Source organism: Pleurodeles waltl, chromosome 1_2 (genome assembly GCF_031143425.1).
Source record: "Pleurodeles waltl isolate 20211129_DDA chromosome 1_2, aPleWal1.hap1.20221129, whole genome shotgun sequence".
Classification (NCBI taxonomy): Eukaryota; Metazoa; Chordata; class Amphibia; order Caudata; family Salamandridae; genus Pleurodeles; species Pleurodeles waltl.
In genome coordinates, this window is record NC_090437.1 from 734,542,549 (window position 1) to 734,565,740 (window position 23,192).

The window sequence follows — 23,192 nt, forward strand, 5'->3', positions numbered from 1 at the left end:
CACTGGTGAACTCCGAGTCCGTAGTCTCGCCCTCCATGGACATGTGGGATGCAGCTCCCTTGTGCTCCGTTGCCACTGCTCCTCCGCCTGATGATGCTAATGCACACAAGGACAGGGAGACCACAAAAAGGGGGGGGTGCGACAGAAGAAAGACATGTTGAGTGCATGCATTACTGCTACCATTGGCGGACACGACAGACACAGAAGCCCCCTGCACTACGCCGCGCTCTTGGGCTCCACTGTTCAATCCCTGGAAAATGGCCTACTAGTCTATGGACGACATCTGCACACATGGATGACACAGGGGCATGACTAGGTGTACTTGGCACTCTACAGAGGTGGGGTGGGGTGCCACATGGCCTGCCTTACGGAGGGACATTGCCTACTAAACTCGCCCTGGCCTATGGGAACCCACAGCCCACCTCCCCCAACCAGACCCCTCCACTGTGCGCAAAATCATCAGGATGAGAGTGTACTCACCCCCTTGTGGCTGCTGTGATGCCCTCAAGCGCCCATCCAACTCCGGGTACGCCACTGCCAGGATCCTGAACATCAGGGGGGTCCTGCTGCGACGGGCACCCCTCCCACGTTGGGAGGCCATCCCCAGCTGAGCCTCCGTCGTCTTCTTGCTCCAGCGGCGAATGTTCTCCCATCATTTCTGGCAGTGGGTGCTCCGTCTTTGGTAGACCCCCAGGGTCCGGACGTCCTTGGCGATGGCACGCCAAATATCTTTTTTCTGGTGGGCGCTGACCTAGATGATTTATACAGGGGGAAGAGAAACTTATTATCAACTGCACCGTCAAAGTCATTGGCCCCCATCCCTACTCTTGCCATGTGGCACATGCACTCACCGTCGTTTCAGGCACGCCGCACTCTCCCCCCCCTCTTACATACACCCCTCTCCACACAGGCATAGCCCATACAGCATGCTCCCAGTTTACTTACCTGTTTGTCTGGAGGACCGTAGAGTAGCGAGTACTGGGGGAGGACCCCGTCCACGAGTTTCTCCAACTCCTCCGATGTGAAGGCAGGGGCCTTTTCCCCAGACACTCGAGCCATTGTCTCTTCCAGACCAAGGTCACAGCAGCACTTGCAGTGTAGGTCCTCTCCTGTCGAAGATCAGGTATCGAGTGATTGAACAGATAGAAAATGACGGTCACGTCCGCAGCGGTGCGTACCGTCACCGCCGGCGTACATCGTCATTGGCTCCTGGGACCCATAGGGTCCAATGTTAACCAATGCAGCATTGCGCCGCGGTCTTCGACCGCCTACCGCGACGGTGTACAACGCCAGCACTGTTACCTTACATCCCATTGTCCCACATTAGAGGTCAGGCAGCCGCCATTTCAGGGGCCCACATGGCTTAATTTTTAACTGCGTCACACATACCTAGGCCTAGACTCAACACGCATAGAGGCCACTTTTCGAATTATGATTCGTGTTCTGTGTAAGCTGTGGTTATGTACCGCTGAGTTGGTTGACTCTGTGCTCGCTGTTGTCCTTCATAGGCACCGTCCGCTGGGACATGTGAGGAGATGGCGGCATCCTCCGGTGTACAGACCGCTGGTGGACCTATCGACAATGGAGGAAAGACATGTGATCATCACATACAGGCTTGACCGTGCCACAATCCATGAACTGTGTACTCAGCTGGAGCCAGACCTGATGTCAGCTATCCGCCATCCCACAGGAATCCCCCCTCAAGTGCAGGTGCTGTCAGTGCTCCATTTCCTTGCAAGTGGGTCATTTCAAACAACAGTGGCCATAGCATCAGGGATGTCCCAGCCTATGTTTTCCAACGTGTTGTCCAGAGTGTTGTCTGCCCTGCTGAAACACATGCGTAGCTACATCGTTTTCCCTCAGGTGGAGGATTTGCCAACAGTGAAAGGTGATTTCTCTGCCCTGGGACATATCCCCAACATCATAGATGCCATTGATGGGATACATGTGGCTTTGGTACCCCCGCAGGAGTGAACAGGTGTACAGAAACCGTAAGAGTTATCATTCTATGAATGTGCAGATGGCATGTTTGGCAGACCAGTACATCTCCCATGTGAATGCCAAGTTCCCTGGCTCAGTGCATGACGCATACATCCTGTGGAATAGCAGCATCCCTTATATGATGCGTCAACTTCAGAGGCACCGTGTGTGACTATTAGGTGAGCACTTGGAAGCAAGTCAGTGGGAATGGTTGTCTGGGTCTGGGGTTATCCCTACAGGTTAGTGTGTGTCTAACAGTTGTCCCTCACCATTTGCAGGTGACTCTGGTTACCCCAACCTGTCATGGCTACTGACCCCAGTGAGGAATCACAAGACAAGGGCAGAGGAACGCTACAATGAGGCCCATGGGCGAACACGGCGGATAATTGAGCGGACCTTCGGCCTCCTGAAGGCCAGGTTCCGGTGCCTCCATATGACAGGTGGATCCCTATTCTACTCACCAAAGAAGGTGTGCCAGATCATCGTGGCCTGCTGTATGCTTCACAACTTAGCTTTGAGACGACAGGTGCCTTTTCTGCAGGAGGATGGTTCAGATGGCGGTGTTGTTGCAGTTGTGGAGCCTGTGGACAGTGAAGACGAGGAAGCAGAAGAAGAGGACATCGACAACAGGGACTCGGTGATCCTGCAATATTTCCAGTGAGACACAGGTAAGAATACAGACCTGCCTACTACATGTACTTTAACACTACTACCTCTCTACTGTCTGTCGTTTTCAGCCAGTGTATGGTCACTGAGTTGTCACTTTCCCTTACGATTTCACAGATGTGGGTCCCACTGTGTGACATCTGCTTTGATTCCTCATGGACTAGAGCTGTGTGACATAGGTATGTTGACATTACAATTGAAAGAGCTTTTTGCCACAGTAATTGCCAATACACTAATTCGAAATCACAGACTGACTCCAGATTGTTTTGTGCTTCAAGGGTGTTTATTTAAGTGATCAATATTGGAGGGGGTTGCAAAATGGGGAGGGGTGATGGTGGAGGTATGTCCATTGCAGAGTCCAGTCTTTTGGTCTCACAGGTGCATTGCCCAAATGGGCATAGGAAGTGGAGCTGGGGCAGTTTAAGGATGGACAGGGTGACAAAGTGGGACAGAAAGATGACATTCAGGGTGGTCTCATTTCTTGGCGGGGGTCTTTGCATCGTTCTCTGTCTTTGGCCTGGATCTCAGGGACCGTTTGCGGGGTGGTTCTCCCTCTGCAGGGGGTGGGGTGCTGGTGTGGTGGTCCTGTGGCGGTGCCTCCTGTCCACTAGCGCCGGCAGAGGTGGTGGGCAGTTCATCGTCCAGGCTAGTGTCAGGGGCCCCTTGTTGTGCCACAGTGCCCCTCCTGGTGTTGAGTACTTCCTTCAGCACCCCTACGATGGTGCCCCGGGTGGAATTGATGGCTCTGAGTTCCTCCCTGAAGCCCAAATACTGTTCCTCCTGCAGGCGCTGGGTCTCCTGAAACTTGGCCAGTACCGTTGCCATTGTCTCTTGGGAGTGGTGGTAGGCTCCCATGATGTTGGAGAGGGCCTCGTGGAGAGTGGGTTCCCTTGGCCTGTCCTTCCCCTGTCGCACAGCAGCCCTCCCAGTTCCCCTGTGTTCCTGGGCCTCCGTCCCCTGGACCGTGTGCCCACTGCATCTGCCCCCAGGTCCCTGTTGGGGTGGTGGGTTAGCCTGGGTTCCCTGTAGTGGTGGACACACTGCTGATTGACGTGTCCTGGGGACAGAGGTCTGGGCCTGCCGGGTGGGTGCTATGCTGGTGTTTCCAGAGGGGGGAAGCTCTGTAGTGGCCTGTGACCATGATGGGAACCGACTGTCCCGAGGTCCCCGATGGGCCGGGCTGGTCATCTTGATCCAGTTGGACAGAGCTACTGTCATCACTGTGGGCCTCTTCTGTTGGTGGTGTGGACATGTCTGGGCCCTCCTGTGCGGTGACGTTGGGTAGGGGTCCTGCAGGGGTGTAAAAGCATGATTATTGCATCTGTGTGTGTCATGGTGTGCAGTGGGTGGGTGACCGTGTACCCCAGTGCTTGCATTCCTGTGTGGGACCTTGTGTGATGATGGTTTAGGGGGGTGTATGGGTTTGTGCAGTGGGCATGCTTTGGTGCTGGTTGTCCATGCTTTGTAGTTGCATGCAGGGCTTGCTGTTGGGATGTGTGGTTTGTGATATTGGTACATTTGTGAGGAGTTGGAGTGATGGGGGTGAGGGTGAGGGTGGGGGTATGTGATGGCATGCAGGTAGGGTGGGGGATGTAATACTTAAGATTTGAATTACCAGAGTCCATTCCTCCTGCTACTCCTGCGAGGCCCTCAGGATGCAGAATCGCCAAGACCTGCTCCTCCCTTGTTGTTAGTTGTGGGGAAGGAGGTGGGGGTACGCCGCCAGTCCGCTGAACCACGGAACGCACCTTCCCCCGTAGGTCTTTCCACCTCTTCCTGATGTCATCCCTGTTTCTTGGGTGCTGTCCCACTGCGTTGACCCTGTCCACTTTTCTTCGCCATAGCTCCATCTTCCTTGCAATGGAGGTGTGCTTCACCTGTGATCCAAACAACTGTGGCTCTACCCGGACGATTTCCTCCGCCATGACCCTGAGCTCGTCCTCCGAGAGCCTGGGGTGTCTTTGCCGTGCCATGGGGTGGTGTGGGTGATGTGTGGGGTGGTGTGTGTGGTGATAAGTGTGCTGATATATAGTGGTGTGTTGTGTGAGGTGCGTGAAAGTTATGTGGGTGATGGTCTGGTGTGCCTGTGGATTCTAGTATTTTTTATGGTGGTGTCTCTCTCTGGCCTTCTCTCGGTTATTCTGGTCGTAGGGGTTTGTGGGTGATGTGGGTGTGTGTTTTTTATTGTATTGGGTGTGTGGGAGTGGTGTGTGTATGTGTATCAGGTGTGTGTATTTGGAAATGTCCAAAGTGGCTGTGTTTTGTAAATGTGTGTGTATTTTGAGCGCGGCGGTGTGTACCGCCAATGGAATACCGCGGTTGGAGGACCGCCACGTGGATTCGTGTGTCATGATAGTGTGGGTGTATTTCTGTTGGTGTGACAGTGGAGGTTTTGTTTTCGCCAGTTTATCACTGACCTTTGGTGTGGCGGACTTGTGTGGGTGTCTGAATTTTGGCGGATTCCGTGCTGTGGGTCATAATAGCTGTGGTGGATTTCCGCAGGCGCGGCAGTGTGTTGGCAGTGTTCTGCACGGCGGTAAGCGGCTTTTACCGCTAATGTTGTAATGGCCGCCTATATGTCCTACCTTGACCATAGACTGCACCCTGCCGTTGGGGCTACCTACGTCCTACCTTAGAGGTGTCTGACATGTGAGAAAAGGGAAGGTTTAGGCCTGGCAAGTGGGCAAGTCGAATTTACAGTTAAAACTGCACACACAGACACTGCAGTGGCAGGTCTGAGACATGATTACAGAGCTACTTATGTGGGTGGCACAACCAGTGCTGCAGGCCCACTAGCAGCATTTGATTTACAGGCCCTGGGCACCTCTAGTGCACTGTACTAGGGACTTACTAATAAATCAAATATGCCAATCATGGATAAGCCAATTACATACACATTTTGTAAAGGAGCACTTGCACTTTAGCACTGGTTAGCAGTGGTAAAGTGCCCAGAGTAACAAAAACAGTAAAATCAGAGTCCAGCACACATCAACAACCTGGGGAACAGAGGCAAAAAGTTAAGGGAGACCACGCCAAAGATGAAAAGACTAACATGTAGAATGTGGCAGCCCCAGACAAAATTCATCATGGCAGGCCTTGGCTCCTTGCCACTGGCTTCTGGTTGTTCAGAGGATTACCTTCAAAGCCCTATGTATAACATATAGGGCACTTCAAATGAATGCCCCCTTTATCTTGACCTCTGATTTCCACCTACAGCCCGAGCAGAACCCTTCAGTCCACCAGTGTCCTATAGGCCATCATTTCCATCATCGGAAGGGCAAGAAGTGGGGCCCTTTGGCTAGAGCGTAGTCAAATTATGGAACACCTTCCCCCAGAACATGTGGACAGCTGACAATGAACTGTCATTTCAGAAAATCCTAAAGACATGTTTGTTTGAGAACAAACCCCTCTAGAAAGCACTGGTGTAGAAATCTATATTGCACGACTAGCTCTGGGATGCCCACGAGTAGCTATGCAATCTATAAATGCTCAATGGAATATAATAGAATAGAATAGAATAGAATAGAATAGAATAGAATAGAATAGAAAAAGGGAATCCAAAATTGGGGTAAATCACAAATTGAGTATCTGAGTTTTTGGCAATATTCCTATCACACGTTAGACTTCCATCCAAAACTTTTACATGTACCTAAGATATCCCTTAAGTAACCAGGCATTGACGCTCAGAAATGGAGGAATTGAGAAACTGTTCCATCTTCACCTTGTCAAAATGCAGTGTCTATAATTCCTTGCCAGTCAAAAAATTAACCTTAATTTTAGACATGTTTTAGACAAAGTTAAGTTTTCATGTGGACATCTCCTTACCTGTAGAACTACACCTACACCTAATCTCATTATGGATGGAATGTACCATTATCATGTGTAGAGGTAGACCTAGGAGTAGACTCAAATGAGGGTCTGGCGACTTGTACAACAGAACTTATGACAAGAAAGTTGCTATTAGTAACATTCTAGGAATAGGGTGGAGTTTTCCTAATTCCTATTAACCTAGTCCTACTACAGTAAAAGGGGCTAATGCACCTGAACAAACACTTAACACTGAATTTTAACTACTTTACTGTTTTTATTTAAAATATTGAAAAAAAATCCATATGAGTGAAATTTTAATTTTCCCTCCCCATCCTTTTCAGTATCATATGGGGTTACACTTATCATAATCTTGGATATAAGTCATGTATTATTTAATTTGCGATTCATTTTTTAATCAGTTATAATTTGCCTGCCTCCTCTATCGATTTCTATGGGAGTGTGCTATAGTAACAGAGTTTTGCCATTTCTTGCCAAAGTGTTGTGCTCGAGACTTACTCCAAGACTAATTATTGTCTTTGACTTAACAGATATATAACACCATATAAATGTGCTTGGTCCATGTTATATGGTTTTATGGTTTCCAATTATATCTAAATCTCTGAAACTGTTTGATTTTCTGAAGGAAGAGAAGTCTTAGATTTGTATTCGGAAGATCCATAGTATTGTGACTAATACTTTAAAGCCTTCCACATAAATTATATGGATTCATCAGCAATTAGAAGATACTGTATTAGACACGAAAGTTCATGTAAAGGAAAAAGGGTTCATAATGTGATTTATTTCAACTTAAGATGTGTAACTAATGTTCATTTTTAAGACTTGACTACAGACAGATTAGCTGTCTGTTGGTCACACCTGTTGTTTCCATACCGTACATATACATAGAGTGGGCTTTGGATCAGGCTCTAGTTGTGATTGGAAGGCTCTGTTGTATCTATCACTTCTCTGTTCCTAATTTGATAGCTTTCATCACCATATGCAGTTTTGTCCAGCCCAGGGATATTTCAGTCTTATAGTGCTTTGAATGTTTGTTGTGTCCTTCCACTATTGACTTCAGACCTTGCAGTGCATGTTTATGTGAGAGATAATTTTGTCTCTCTCAGTTGCTCTCCCTGTTCTCATTTTCTCAGGTTTAGGGTGATCTGCGTAATCACCTGTACTTTCACCTCACAAAGGTTACATACATGCCTGTCCTGAAATTGATCTTTTGTAGGTCTAATACCTGTGGGAATAGTCACTATTGCACAGCTTACTGTGATGGGGGCAGGTTGCACCATGAGGTACTTGAACTCCCAGGCTTCACCCTGTTCTTAGCTTGGCAAGTGGGCACCGTTACCCAGTAATTATTCAAGGCTCATGCTCACAGTGCTCCTTACCTTCTTCTACACATTGTAGTGGCAGTGCAAGTCTTGCATTCTCAGTGCTCTCATATCTGCAATCAAAAAGCTGATGCTTCCGCAGGACTGCAAGAATGAAGCTGTGCATTCAAAAATTTAAAAAATCATAAATGAGTATAGGTATTGGGCTTCTGGGCCACAACTTCAGAATACTTCTAGGTCAAGGGTAGACTCTGCCAAGGAGAAGAGCAGAAGAACTGTGAGGAGGTTTACTGCTCCTTAGCTTGGTGTGCTTTTCTGGGTTGGCCTGCAGTTGCTGCTTCTGCTTTGGAGAGGACAAAGACTGGACTTTGCTGTACATCCTGCTGGTGAAGTTTCTCCAAGGGCTTGGACTGAGCTTGCCTCCTGTAAGAAGTCTCAGGGACAGCAAAAACTTCACTTACCAGTCTCTGGGTTCTCATGTTGAGGACTCTGACTCACCAGGTGGTGCCACTCCAGTTCCTGGTCCCTTGGGAGTAAACGTTGGCATAAAAAAAGAAGAACGAGGCACATCGACTCTGTATGACTCCAGAACTAGCGCCGCTGTCCGAATCTGAGGTGCCTCCTACACCGGAAGCCATGGTCCTTGCTGAAGTGCAACAAACGTGACCAACAGCGCAGGCCCAGCACCACTGGCCTGACACCACCTCATCCCCTCTGAAGTCCTGTCACATTGTGAGTCCGAGTGCTGTGTCACCTATGACGTTGACACTTGACTCCACTGCGGCATCTGCGACCTGGTGGTATGACCACGACCCAGTGATGTCACCCATTACGTCATGACCCACCAGACTCATCGACCCTTCCGGATCACGAGGAACTGCTGCCTCACCATGATCGCCACCTCAACTCCCCTGCCTGCATAGGAAACCTACACCTCACATCCTGCATAGCAGCAAAGAACTGATGCCTCACTGGCTTCAGCGACCTCTCACCTCCCAGAATCTGTGCTACATCTTTGACTCTGCCTCATTTCTAAGGTAGTGTATATGGGGTCCGTGCGACTTCGTGACTGGTGACGCACTCCCTCACGAGTGGTGTTGGACTGTTGGGAATGACTCTGTCACAACACAGTGATAGCACCAGTTGAAACTATTGTGTTTCTAAGTGCTTTATTAAGATAAAAAATTTTGAATATCATATCTTTGCTTGTGTATGGTGGATTTTTATTGTTTTGGTCTTGTCTTGCTTCCTAGACCGCTCTACTCTGCTAGACCACCCAGACACCTCAAATGCATACTACTCAACACTACTCAACACTCACTCCCTCGTCAAACATGCAACAAAGTATGGGATCTATTTGACTCCATCGCACCCGATGTTGCCTTCTTCACGGAGGTCTAGATTACTACCTCCTCAGTTCCTCACATTGCCACTGCCATCCCCCACAGATGCAAGATTGTACATAAAGACTGCGCCACCCGAACAGGAGGAGGAGCTGCCATTGTCCACAAAAACCGCCTCAGGACCAGCATCGATGTCCAAACCCCCTTTGCTGAACACTGGCACTTTCAGATTCAGACAAATCCGAACACCACCCTCTTCAACACCCTCATCTACAGACCCCCACGGGCCACACCCCTCTTCAGTGAAGCCCTAACTGACCATACTGCTCCCCGTGGCCTCTCCTAAATGGACTGTATCCTCCTTGGTGACCTCAATTTTCATCTCAACAACTTCAGAGACCTGAACACATCAACCCTATGGAGAACCTCACCACCATTGGGCTCAAACAACTGATCAACCTCCCAACACACTCAGCAGGACACACCCTTGACCCTGTCTTCTCTGCCGTAAACCACATCTCCTTCTCATAAACGTCTGAACTCCAATCGACCGACCACCACTGTGTCCATTTCTCCTTCATCAAGACCACTGAATGGCACTGCGTCCACTGCCCCCTCATGCAGAAACTGGATTAAGGTTACCTAAGCCCAACTCGCTGCCGCTCCCCACCACTTTCCACCATCAGACACCACAGACACCAACACCTCAGCCCACAACCTCCACCAATGGATCACTAACTGTGCCAATACTCTAGCCCCTCTGATTATACCTGCCTGCAATCAAGATCACAGAAGACCCAGTTAGTTCTCCCCCGAACTCCAAGAATCTAAGAGCACCTGCAGATGACTTGAGAGAAAGTGGAGAAGCAGTAAGAGCAACACAGACCACAAAGCCTTCAAAGAGTCCGTGATATCACATCACTGACTCTTGAGATCAGCCAGAAAATCAGCCATTCAGGAGTGCATCAATGCACACAACAGCAAGGAACTCTTCACCATACACAAAGAATTAGCGAAACCCAGCACGGACACCACCAGCTCCTCCTTACGTGCTGGCATTAGGTGCTCCAATTATTGTACCTGTTATTACTAATCTTCTGAACTCCTCCCTGTCCTTGAATACAGTATTAGAACAGTGGAAACATGCCCTTGTCAAACCCCTCTTGAAAAAACCTAACCTAGACGCCACCTTGCCTAGTAACTAAAGACGTATATCACTGTTACCCGCTCTATCCAAAATACTCAAAAGGCATGTTAACACTCAATTATCTCACTTCCAGGAAGATAACAATAGCCTTCATTCTACTCAGATGGGTTTTAGACCCCTTCACAGCACAGAGTCAGCTTTGATTGCAGTCACAGAAGAGGCTAGAAGGCGTCTCGATCAGGGTACTGTAACGGCAATCATTCTTCTGGATCTTAGGTCTGCATTCAATAATGTTGACTTCGACATATTACTTTGTACAATAAGACAGGTCGGAATATCTGGTGCTTCGCTGGACTGGATCACATCCTTTATGAAGGATAGATCATTTCAGGTCTTGGACAGGTCCTACTTCTCTGACCTTGTTAAGAGCAGTTGTGGAGTGCCACAAGGGTCCTCTGTTAGCCCCACTTTAACATTTAGATGTTATCTCTTTCAGAGGTTGTTAAGCCATTTGGGCTGTCCCTAGTGTCGTATGCTGACGACACGGAGTTGGAAGTATCACTATCTACAAATTCCAGCACAAACGGTTCATTACTTACCCCCTGCCTTCAAGCAGTGGTGGGATGGATGTCCCTAAGTAGGATAAAGCTCAATGACAATAAGACTGAGGTAATGATACTTGGACATCACTCACAGCTTAGATCTAACCCTTCTATTTTGGAAGGTTTGGGAAATCTTCCACCCCCTAAAGAATTCATCAAGAGCCTGGAAGTCTGGCTCGATCCTCAGCTCACTATGGCACATCATGTCAATAAGGTTTCTTCTACCTCTTTTGGCTTGCTTAGGCTTTTAAGGAATGTTTTAAAATCCTTCCATTTGTTGCCAAAAGACTTATCAACCAGGCCCTGATTAGTTTGCGCCTAGATTATGGTAATGCTTTGTATATTGGATCTCCTAACTTTGTGATCAGGAAGCTGCAGGTGGTGCAGAATGACTCGGCCCGTCTGCTTCTGAATATACAGAGGCATGAATTAGTCAAATCAGCGATTTCTTCTCTTCACTGGCTCCCTGTAGTACACTGCATAGAGTTTAAGACCCTGTGCTATATCCACAGAGCCCCGTATAATAGTGGTCCTCCTTTGCTTAGGACATTGGCCTCCTCCTATATTCCCTCTAGACAGCTTAGGTCCTCTACAGCTGCACTAGCCATGATTCAGAGAGTAAAGAAGTCCAGATGGGGTGTAAGTTGTCTCGCCTATCATGGTGCCAAGTTATGGAATTCCCTACCACTCAGTCTTCGCCTCACCAGCCATGAACTATCTTCCTGGAAAGCTCTAAAAACTTGTCTGTTCAAAGCATAACCACTCTGTCGGTTCCCAGAGTCTCGCCCCAGCGCTGGGAGGCCTTCGGGTAGCCATGCGCTTTATATATGACTTAACATAACATAACGTATGTTGATTAGAGAAATGCTGAGTGTGTGTGCTGCACTGCTGGCAAATGTGAAACTCCTCTTATTTTTGCTCTGCATCTGAGTATTCTCATTACACTTGTCATGAAACTTACCTTCCTTCTGTCCTTCTCCTTGACTCTACAGCCCAGTTTCTGTTTTGCAGTCCCTTCTCCTCTCCTGCAGTAAGGAAAGGCGAAAGCTGAGCTCAACATTCTTGCTTACCTACTGGGCCAGTTCAGACAGGCACCCAATATGTAGTATTATTTGATGTGTCATGGTGGTAGCAGTCTGTCCTCAGTCTTTCTAAAGCTATAATATAAATGTATATGTATGACAATGTAACTACTGTAGGATTGTTACTAATGTAACAATCCTACAGTTGGAGATCTAGGTGAAAGTGGCACCTCGTTTGTGATTCCTTCCCTGTTAGTACACTAACATAAAGAAGGCACCTTGGGAAACCCTCCAGTAATGTGTTGGAAGATTGACAGAGAGAGCAGCCATCACTTCATCTATTCAGGTAAGAGAACTAGTTTTGCGAGTACATATCTAACTTCTACTACAGATGAGATAAGTAAATGTAGGTAAGTAGGTTTCTTTAGGCAATATAAAGAATGGCAGCATACCCTCCTAATGGTTAATTAGTACAGAGGGTAGTAGACCAAGGGTATAATTAACTATAATTAATTCGCATACACTTTGAGAAGTAGATTAAAAAGACAGGCTGCTTGAAAATACATCAGTTCAAAGTTAAAGTAAAACCCACAAAAAATCTTCAGAAATAAAGTAGATTATAAAGACTTACCCTTTAATAAACATCAAAAACTAATCCCACCCTCTCCACCCACAACAGATCTACCCCTCTCCCACAATAACTCTCCCCATCCCCAACCGATGAACAAAATAAATATGATGTCTAAAAGTCCAAAAACAGAATGCCCTGCCCAAATACCCACCCACTCCACCCGCAATAAAACTCCCTTCCACCAAATCAAAAAAGAAAAAAGGGCTAGACGAGGGCATTGTCAATGAGGGTCCACAGGTGTTTCATCTAAACATTGAGGCATGCCATCTGACAGCCTAAGTGCATCAGCTCGCGCAGCACTCTGTGATGGAGTAGCCAGTCTGAAGGGGTGTTGCAATGGTGGTAAGGGGTGTGCAGCTCTAAGCTGTTGGCGGCCTTGATATTGGTGTGGTCTGGAGGCTGGAGGTGCAGGCAGTTGGCTGGTGGAACTGGGGCTCCACCCTCCTTGTCCATCAGCCATTGGTACTGGATCCTGGTGGCTTCCAACCTCTGCTGCCAGAGCTGGGCCACTGTCTCCTGCCTAGTCGGTGATGGTAGTGGACCAGCAGGAGTAGCTATTTCAAGAAAAAAAAATCAAAAGACAAACTGTGAGGAATGCTCTGTGCAAACACTTGTTTAAAATTAGATAGTGCTGCAGTATAAGTACATTGCTGATCCCCTAGTGCCATTGGAATTTTTGATGTGATTAGGAAAGTCACAGGGACATGATTTTACTAACACATGCCTCATATACTGATTGGCTGAAAGGAGGCCCTTAGTCTGCTGCAGCAGGGTAAGATACAGGGAAAAGGCTGGGTAGGTACAATAGAGGTTTTGCTATAGAATAGTGGGGGGTTACTGATGATGTGGCTAGACTTAGGCTTAGTCACTTACTGTAGTTGGATCTAAAAGTTGCTAAATGTCAAAAGTGAAAAATGTGAGCAGGCACACGTTCATTATGGAAGCCATACAAACCACTACTCCATAACATGTAGAACAAGCCAAAAATGTATTTTTTCAAATATTTGCTAAGCTGGAGCAAACCTTAGGAACAAATAAAGGAGTGTGTTACTAGGGGGTGACTGAGAGGGCACTGGGAGGGAAGGGAAAGATACCTTGTTTTCATTTCAGTATGCACTCCATTGAAAGCTTTGTAAATGCTGCATTAACAGAAGCAGATGCACATTGCACAGCCAACAATTCATTGCCAAATTAAACCATGCTGCAGAAAGGTGGGGTCATGGCCCAGAGGTCATGGACATGGATGGGTGTGATCTGCCTTGCTTAGCAAATGCAGTGAGTATTGTAGTAATTGTTAATAACCAAACAATGTGACTTACCACCACCCCACTCTGCTGCTGCAGAGTCTCCCCCTTCAGCTGCTCCTGCGTCGCCTGGTGCACTGGTGCTGGCTCCGACACTGGCGGTGTATATGGCTAGAAAAAACATTACACATTTGAGATTCTGGCTACAACGCCCCCTTTTTAATTTTTTTAAAGAAAATACAACTGCAATACATGACTACAGTTCAGTTCGCAGTATCTTCTCTCCCATCCAAAATATAACTTTGGGCATTTTGTTTGTTGACAATGTTAAGCCAACCATAATGGAGGGGCAGAGATATGATGATGACTATGAGTCATTTGAGACACAATGAAGGGGTAGAATAAATTGGTCCATGAAGGACATATGGTTTTGGTTGGCAAATGAAATGGAACTATCCTCAAACTACTTTCCTGCTATGCTGCATTGTTATTGAAACTGCTGGGATACAGAATGATACACACAATACAACATTGGGGGGGGGGGGTCCCCATAACCATGGCCACTGTCTTGTCAATTTAGCATGAGCAAAAAATAAAAAGCTTTCCCAACAAACAAGCATAGAATAGCTTGATTGGGTCCGAGCAAACAGTGCAATCTTCACACTAGTGTACTTAATCTATTGTCTTAGTCTACGGGATAGTAAGTTAGGAGAGAGGAAAAGCTTTATAACCAAGCAAAAGAAAGCTACACAGTAGTACAGAGTGGAGGAAGTCAGCTACAGAAAGAAGACATATAGAAGAAAAAAAGCATAATGCAGGGAGGGAGAACAAGAATTAACAAACATTAAATAGAACAAATAAGGTTTGAAAAAAAGTCACAGTCGAAGAGAAAGAAGGAAAAAATATTCTAATGGGGAGAGGTAAATTCTAGAAAAATAATATTATTAATGAGAACTTACTTGGCCCAGCAGGGCTGTCAGCCTTGGCCACAGGGCTGGTGGTGACCGTGGTACTTCCACCCACCGCAGGACTGATGGTGGCAACCTCCTCAGCCTACCCTCTGATGCCCTCTTCTTGCCCTTGGGTGCTGACAGAAGAAATAAAGAAGTAACAATAATAGATTAGTGATAAAGTTAATCTCCATGAAAACATTTTGACAGGCTGAGGCAAACACAGTAACATATTGACATTGTAGTTTTCTAAACCAGACAGTCTATATTATCACGTTGACCTATTTCTAATTTCTGAAACCTGTCCTAAGCCCTGTTCCAAATTTCCTAAACTACATTTGGAAATACTACTGATTACAATGAATTTTCTTTGCTTCACAGCGCACTTTGATGAGCCATCTCAGTCAGTTTCCCTTTTTAATGCATCAATACATACTATACATCAGTGGGAGATTGCTTGGGTCTGTACAAGCTTTATAATGCATAGTACCACCAAAGTACCACTATCTTAGTGACAGGACGACAGAGGAGTCGGCATGGCTTCTTAAATAATCAGCCCTTGGAAGTGCCTACAGAAACAAGCCAAACTAGGTAGCACTGAGCACCTGGCTTGCTCAAATTGGATCACATATTATTTGTAACTTTATGTGAACTTAACTTACCTTTGAGTGTAAGCAGCATGCTATTTGAAAAACAAATGAGCATTGTAGGACACAATAAAATTTGTAATTGCTAGTTCTCACCAAGCCCCACAACCTCGATGCTCAGCAAGCGAGCAGGTCTTGCTCCTGGTTGAGGATGTTGGCCCAGCGGCGCGTCAGCTGCTTCTGAGTGCGCCAAACCCCGGTACACCAGTGAGTGCCACGGCTCACCCTCTCCCACAGAAGTTGATGCTCCAACAGGCCGTGCCCACTCCCGGGCCTGCTGCCAGCATGGGAAGTGGTGCTGCACAAATAAAAACAGTGCAGCCTCCTCCTCCTCACTGAAAATGTCATGGGGCTGCACTCTCTGGCTGGCAGGGTAGCTAGTGAACTCCCTGCACTGCCTCTCCCACACTCTTCCATGGTGCTGGGTGGAAATTAAAAAAGAGACAGGAAAGAGAAGGACTAGAGAGGAAGAAATTAAGAAGTTAGGGGAAAAGAAAAAAGGGACAAAAAGTCACAGAAATCAAAAAAGAGTCAAAAAAGTAAGTATACACAAACCCAAATACACACACTAATGAAATAAATCTAACAGCGGAGGATAAGTGGGATAAAGTAAGGATTGATAAGATAGAGATTGGATCAAAAAGTAGGTGCAGCACCATGCACAGATTAGTAAAAACAAGATGGCCATGTGTGTATGCAACTTTGTGGTGCTATTCGCACTCACTTCACAACACAGAGGGCTCTACTCGCACCAATCAGTTGGCACAGGAGGCCGAGCTCAACTCCACCCATTTGCGGAGTTAGGCAGAGCTCATAGAGTTTTTTTGGCCACTCCACAGAATTCCATGTACCGGAACTCCACAAGCTCCACCCAGGCCTATAGAAATTATGTCTAGTGATCGAGAAAGCTGAAATTGGAACACATATTATATGACTTTTTCAAAACCTCAGTCCTGTCAGTAAAACATTCTGACATGCAGAGTAAAACACATAGGGCCAGATGTAGGAAACTGTTTGTGACTTGCAAACGGCAAAATTTGCCGTTTGCAAGTCGCAAAACGCAGTTTCCTATGCAGAAATGCATTTTGCGAGTCGGAACCGACTCGCAAAATGCATTTCCGACTCGCAAATAGGAAGGGGTGTTCCCTTCGTATTTGCAACTCGCAGTGGGATGCAATACCATTTGCGACCGCGTACGTGGTCGCAAATGGCATCGCAGTTACCATCCACTTCAAGTGGATGGTAAACCACTCGCAAATCGGAAGGGGTCCCCATGGGACCCCTTCCAGTTTGTGACTGGACCCAAAAATATTTTTTCAGGGCAGGGAGTGGTCCAAGGGACCACTCCCTGCCCTGAAAAAATACCGAAACTAAAGGTTTCGTTTTTTTTTTAAGTGCAGCTCGTTTTCCTGTAAGGAAAACGGGCTACACTTAAAAAAAAACAAAACTGCTTTATTAGCAAGCAGTCACGAACATGGAGGTCTGCTGACGACAGCAGGCCTCCATGTTTGCGAGTGCCTCTACTCGGTATGGGGCCGCAATTTGCGACCCACCTCATGAATATTCATGAGGTGGGTCATTGCGACCCCATAGCGAGTCGCAGTCGGTGTCTGAGACACCGTACTGCATTGCAAATTGCGACTTGCAATTTGCGAGTCGGATGGACTCGCAAATTGCAAGTCGCAATTTGCAAACTTGCTACATCTGGCCCATAGTTCCAAAATTAGCAGTAGTCTGTCAGTTTATTCCTGAGTGATTAACTGCAGCTTAACAATACAGTTCTCGATAACAGCCAGCAGAATAAGATTTTCAATTCAAGACAAAACACTCTTCCACTTGAAGTTATTTGTTGGAAGTGGAGCTGTAACACTTAAAGTCTTTCCAGCAGAGCAGGGAGAAATAAATGAGATTTGAGATGTTAATGCAGGTGGTAAACCAAGAAGTTAAAACTGTGAGAGGAGACATGGGTTTTTAGTAATTTAGTGATTGGGGGAGAGCTAATCCCTCATTAAATGGTTAAGCTCTTGCCCTGCCATACTTGTGGTTGCCCTGCTTTATTTAGAGGTGGACAAGAGCAGGATTCCCATCTCTGGAGTCTCATCTGTCTCTGCAGGTAGAAATGCTTGCTCTGGTGACCTGTCCATCAATGGGTAGTCAGATCATTGTGATCGTCACCCCTCCCTATTTGGCATGGGGCATCATCCTTAGATTTTGCTGTCCTATGTGGTTTAAGTAATGGCACCCACAGACATGGAGAAAACTCTCTGTATGTCAGGGCCTGTTAGAAATGTGGGTCCTGGTTGGCAGAGGTATGCACCCTTCCCAAGCAGGACCCACAATCCTAGTCAGGGTAAGTCACCACACACCCTGAATTAACCTGTGCTCACCTCCTGGTAGGTTGGCACAGAGCAGCCAGTATTTGTGCAATACCTCAAAAAGTAAAACAGTGACAACACCTCACAAATAGAAACCACACCTGGTTAGAAAAATAAAGTTTAATTTAATGAACAAAATAGACCAATATGGCAAAAATCCAATAAGTAGAACGAGATATTGCTTTTTATTATAAACTGAAATGCAGTGATTAAAAGCATAAAGCCCCAACGGGGCTATCTGGTCCTGCTAGACCTGATCAAATCTGAAAGTTCAAGCCGACCATGACGGAGCATGGATTAGACATAGGGGCAAGCCTTGGCCCACTGAAACAGTACCTTGGTTTGGAGTTGCATTGATGTAAAATACAAGATGTAGGTGATGTGTTGGTTCCAAGATGCAGAAAATCAGGGCTAAGTCAGGAATGGAGGTGATGCAATGTTTTTGATTCTCTCAGCAGAGCATGCGCTGCCATCAGCAGTGATGTGGTGTCCTCGATCCTCTCAGCGATGTTTCGGTGTTGATGGAGATTGACCAGTTCCCAACCATGCAACAGCGTCAATGCGTGGATTTTGGACTGGAGCAGCATATTATACCCTCTCCCAAGGGCCCAGTACTGGATTGGTGCCACTTGTCACGGCAAGACCCTGAGATGGCAGGGTCCAGGCACTGTAGGTGATGGGTTGGAAGTCTTGTCCCACTTGTCATTGACTCCAATCACCACATCTTCCTCATAGACCTCAATTTGCACCTCAGTGACTTCAACAACACCAACACTGCCAACCTCAAAAGCATGAATCACATTGGCCTTACCCAACAAACCACTGACCCTATACTCTATGCAAGGCACACACTTGACCCCATCTTCACCACCAGCAACAGAATCAAGCACAGCCATGTCACCAAGCTCACCTGGGCAGACCCTGCCACCATCGACTTCACCATCACAGGATACCCCGGCACAGCCACCAAGCCTCAAAGCACCTCACACCACAGCTGGAACAAAGTATCAGAGAGCCAGTGGACTGATGACCACAACACCACCACCAACCTAGAACAGGCTGTCAAGTACTTCTCGGCCTGGATCACCGATTGCGCGAACAGAGTCGCCCAGGTCAAGCCCACCAAACTCAAGAGACCAAACCAAACAGGCCAGTTGGTACACCACTGAACTGAGAACACATGTGCAAGCAACTAAAAAGGAAATGGTGCACCAGCAGGACGCCCACAGACTGAGCCACCTTCAAGTTGTCCCTCAACCAATACCTCCAACTACTGAAAGAGACGTAGAGGAGCACCCCAGCAGATCGCGTCAAAGCTAACTCTAACCATAGCAAAGAACTCTTCAACATGGTTGGAGAGTTCTCCAACCCCTCAACTACTGAAAACATCATCACCCCTTCTCAGGAACTCTGTGACACACTGGCGGACTTCTTCTAAGATAAGATCGCCACCATCTGCAAAAACTTCAAACCCCAACCCACTGCCACTGATACCCTCAGCCGCCTCGCTTCCACAGATGGAAACCACAATGCTATCTCCGACCACCTGCTCACCACTTGGGACCAGCTCATCACACAAAACACCACAGCCCTCATGAACTTTATTAACTCAGGAACATCTACATGCCACACCAGTCTTCACTCAAATGAGCTGCCAAACACATCTTGGGGGACTTCAAGAATATGTGGTTCAACATTGTAAGTGTGTAACCTACCCTTACTTTGACATTTATTTGGTTTAACACACATCTATATCCTAACCCCATCTCACTCTGCCATATGGACTTGTGAAATATTTTCACTATTGCCTCTTATGTCATGTGTTACTGTTCAATGCACATTTTCAACCTCAGGAACAAGCTGACCAGCCACAGGCTCACCACCATTTTCAACTCATCCATAACCAATGCCACCTTCCCCGAAGTATGGAAACACACAGAAGTCAAACCGCTTCTCAAGAAACCTTCTACTGACCCCAGTGAACAAAAGAACAACTGCTCTATCTCTCTGTTCCCCTTTCCCACCAAAGTCCTCGAAAAGGCTATCAACCGTCTACTCACAGAACACCTGGAGATCAACCCAACAGTCTTCCCGACCCCTCGCAATCTGGAATCCACCTCAACCACAGCACTGAACCCACCCTGATCACTGCCAATGACAACTTCAGAACCCTTCTCAACTGGTGAGAAATGGTGACCCTGACCCTTCTCGACTTCTCTGCAAAATTTGATACCATATTCCACCACACCCTTATTAAGAGGTTTCATCACATCAGAATACAAGGAGACACCATCAAATTGATTGCATCCGTCCTCACTAGAAAAACCCAGGGAAAACTCCTACCACCTTTCACCTCATAACTCAATAACACCATCTATGACATCCCTCAAGGCTTGTCCCTCCCCGCTACACTGTTCAACTTCTACATGAACCCCTTAGCCGTCATTGTCAGAACCCATGGAATGAACATCATATCCTACACAGATGGCAACAAGCTCACCGTCTCACTATCAAGAGACCCATCCACCATGAAGGCCAACTTCTGCAGGTGTATGACAGACATCATCGACTGGATGAAAAACAGCTGCCTAAAACCTAACACAGACAAATTAGAAGTGATGATCTTTGGGAAGAACACATCCCCATGGAACAACTCATCATGTCCTACCAAACTAGAACCCGCACCCACTCTGACAGACCACGCTTGCAACCTCGCCATCATCCTCCAAAAGCAAGCTCACCATGAAAAACCTGATTAACTCAGTCTCCTCCACCTGCTTGCTCACTCTATGCACGCTCCATAAGATCTTCACATGGCTACCTGTCAACAGCAGACAATACATCACTCAAGCCGGAGTCACCAGTCAGCATATTCTAAAATAGTAGGCCTCATTCTTAAAATGATCCTTTCATTTCTAGAACTACAATACATCTTCTACACCTGGAGCTAATTAATATTTTGATTAGAAAAGAAGGTCTTCTATTTATTTTTGCCACATTTTGTGTAGACATAAAATGATTGACTAAACTGTTTCTCAAATCTTCTGACTGATTTTCATTCTTCATCAATTTGTATCCGGGCTGTAGTGAGCCCCCAAATCAAAGAGCACAACCAGATAGATTTTCTTAGCCCTAAGGAGTCTTTCTTATTGCACTCCAAAGGAGACAATGAAAATATAGAGATGTCTCTTACTCTTCTTTATGATGATTTATGCTTATCTCGATTGAGAGTGTTATGAGTCAGACAACCCTTCTCAACATACTTTAATCTGCAGGAGTTATTTGTAGATGCGTAAACCCTCAACCTGGCCTCTGAAAACTGTAGACATAAATAGACGTTGTTATTTTATAATACTAGGATATTGATTGTGTACAATCAACACACAAAGGCTGTATATTAGAATGATGGAAATGATTATAGTATTCCCAGCAATGATGACAAAGAATAAAAATAATGCCTGTATCTCCAATATTTTATGCCTCATGGTTACTGCATTGACTGAATGATTAGTACTTTTCCTAACTATGTTTTGCCAAACTTCAAATGCAAGTGTCGCCAGAAAAGCTCTCCCACATGCCAGGAAAATCTTCACTGAGCTACCAATGACGTCACAAGAGACTTCAAGGAAATGTGGTTCACCATTGTGAGTGTGTAACCAACCCTTACTTTGACATATATTTTGGTTTGACACACATGTATTTCCTAACCTGGCTCACTCTGCCATATGGTCTTGTGAAATATTTTCACTATTGCCTCTTATTTTATATGTTACTGTTCAATGCACCTGCTTATTTTAAATAATGATTAGCAATCCCAATACAACGGTATGTAATGGTCTTATATGCTTATGTTTCACTGTCCCATGATCAATATATAAACGACTAATAGTATAGTGCCTATACAGGGTATGTCACAATAGAACTGAACTACCAGTCAAACATCATCTCCTTGCTGTTGGCAATTGTTTGTGAAGTCTGACTGGATAGTGAAAATTGATTTTTCTATACTGTGCATACCTTTTGGAATCAGTATGTGTGTATGAAGCGGTTAATCACTGCAATATTTAGTTATTGTTTCTTGTATTGAAAATATATGAAAAAAATACAAGACAGACCTCATTTTTAAGAAGCCTGATAACTTTAGTTTATGTTATCATTGTTGTTCATGAGTTTATATTCACACAGATCTGTGCTTCTGCTGTTCTTTCATCTGCCTCTCATCTGCTCAATTCCCTTTCTGATATTTTCATAATTGCTGTATATATGGCCTTGCATAAATAAAATGATCACTACAATTTGATCAGATGGATAAGCATTTAGTTGCAGAACTACAGGAGAACAATGAGTTAAAGATGGTCACCATGGAGCCCTGATACATGTGTGGTTGCAGGAAGAAAACCTTGATTTTGCTAGAGAATGGTGCAACATTCAGTTGATGTAATTAATGATCGGCAACAGGACTCCCCTTCTTTACACATACTAGATAAGTTTGCAATATGAAATAAGTCCTGCTTTTGCGTTTTGGTTTGTATATGAAATGTGTGGTTTAGTGGTGAAAGGATCTGGCAAGGATACGTTGTATCTGATGTTCAAACAAAGTTTAAGATAAACTTGCCTTCTGTGCTGAACCTCATTAAGTTTGTTAAATTGAAACCACGTCTAGGTCCTGAAACAGCTCAGAGACACCAGCTATTAACTGCTAGCTACAGTATCACCCCTGACCCGGAGGAATGTTAATTTTATGACAAGACCGGAGGCTCCTATTATGCGTTTCTCTTCTTGCTTTTAATAAAATAGCAGTCAAGAAAAAAACTACAAATCCCATGTGGCTAACACAGACAGCCAATGGGATTAAAAACGTAGTATAGAACATGTTAACCAATAGCAGTTCCCCCCCATGCTATTGTGACGTCACTTGACTGCAAGCAGCCCTCTTTTCTTGCAAATAAAGTCAATTGCTGAATAAAAGTGGGAACAGAGAACAAAGAATAAACAACGCCATTAGGAAAGCAAACACATCAGAAGAAAAGTCCAAAATTCTACAAATGAAGGAGTATTCCATCAAATCAGGAGGAAACGATCCTGAACTTGCAATGAACGAAGGGTTCCAATGATGTGAGGAAATCCTACTAGGATGCTGATTGATTGGCTGAAACTGGCGCTGGAAGAAAGGGAGGGAGAAAAAACAGCGTTTATTACCAGTGGTGGGATAATACTCGCCTCCGTGTCTTTAATAAAATTAAGACTTTCCGCGGAGGCTCCTATTATGCGAGTTTAAAGTATATTAATTACATTCAGTGAAACATTATCAACAGGTTTGCAATAAAAGACTCTAAAGGTATGGTCATTAGACCAGTCTGCAGATTTTAGAATATCCTCTAAACGGGAGCCCGCCCAGAAAGCCTTGGAGGCCATTGCCCCTCTGGCAGAATGAG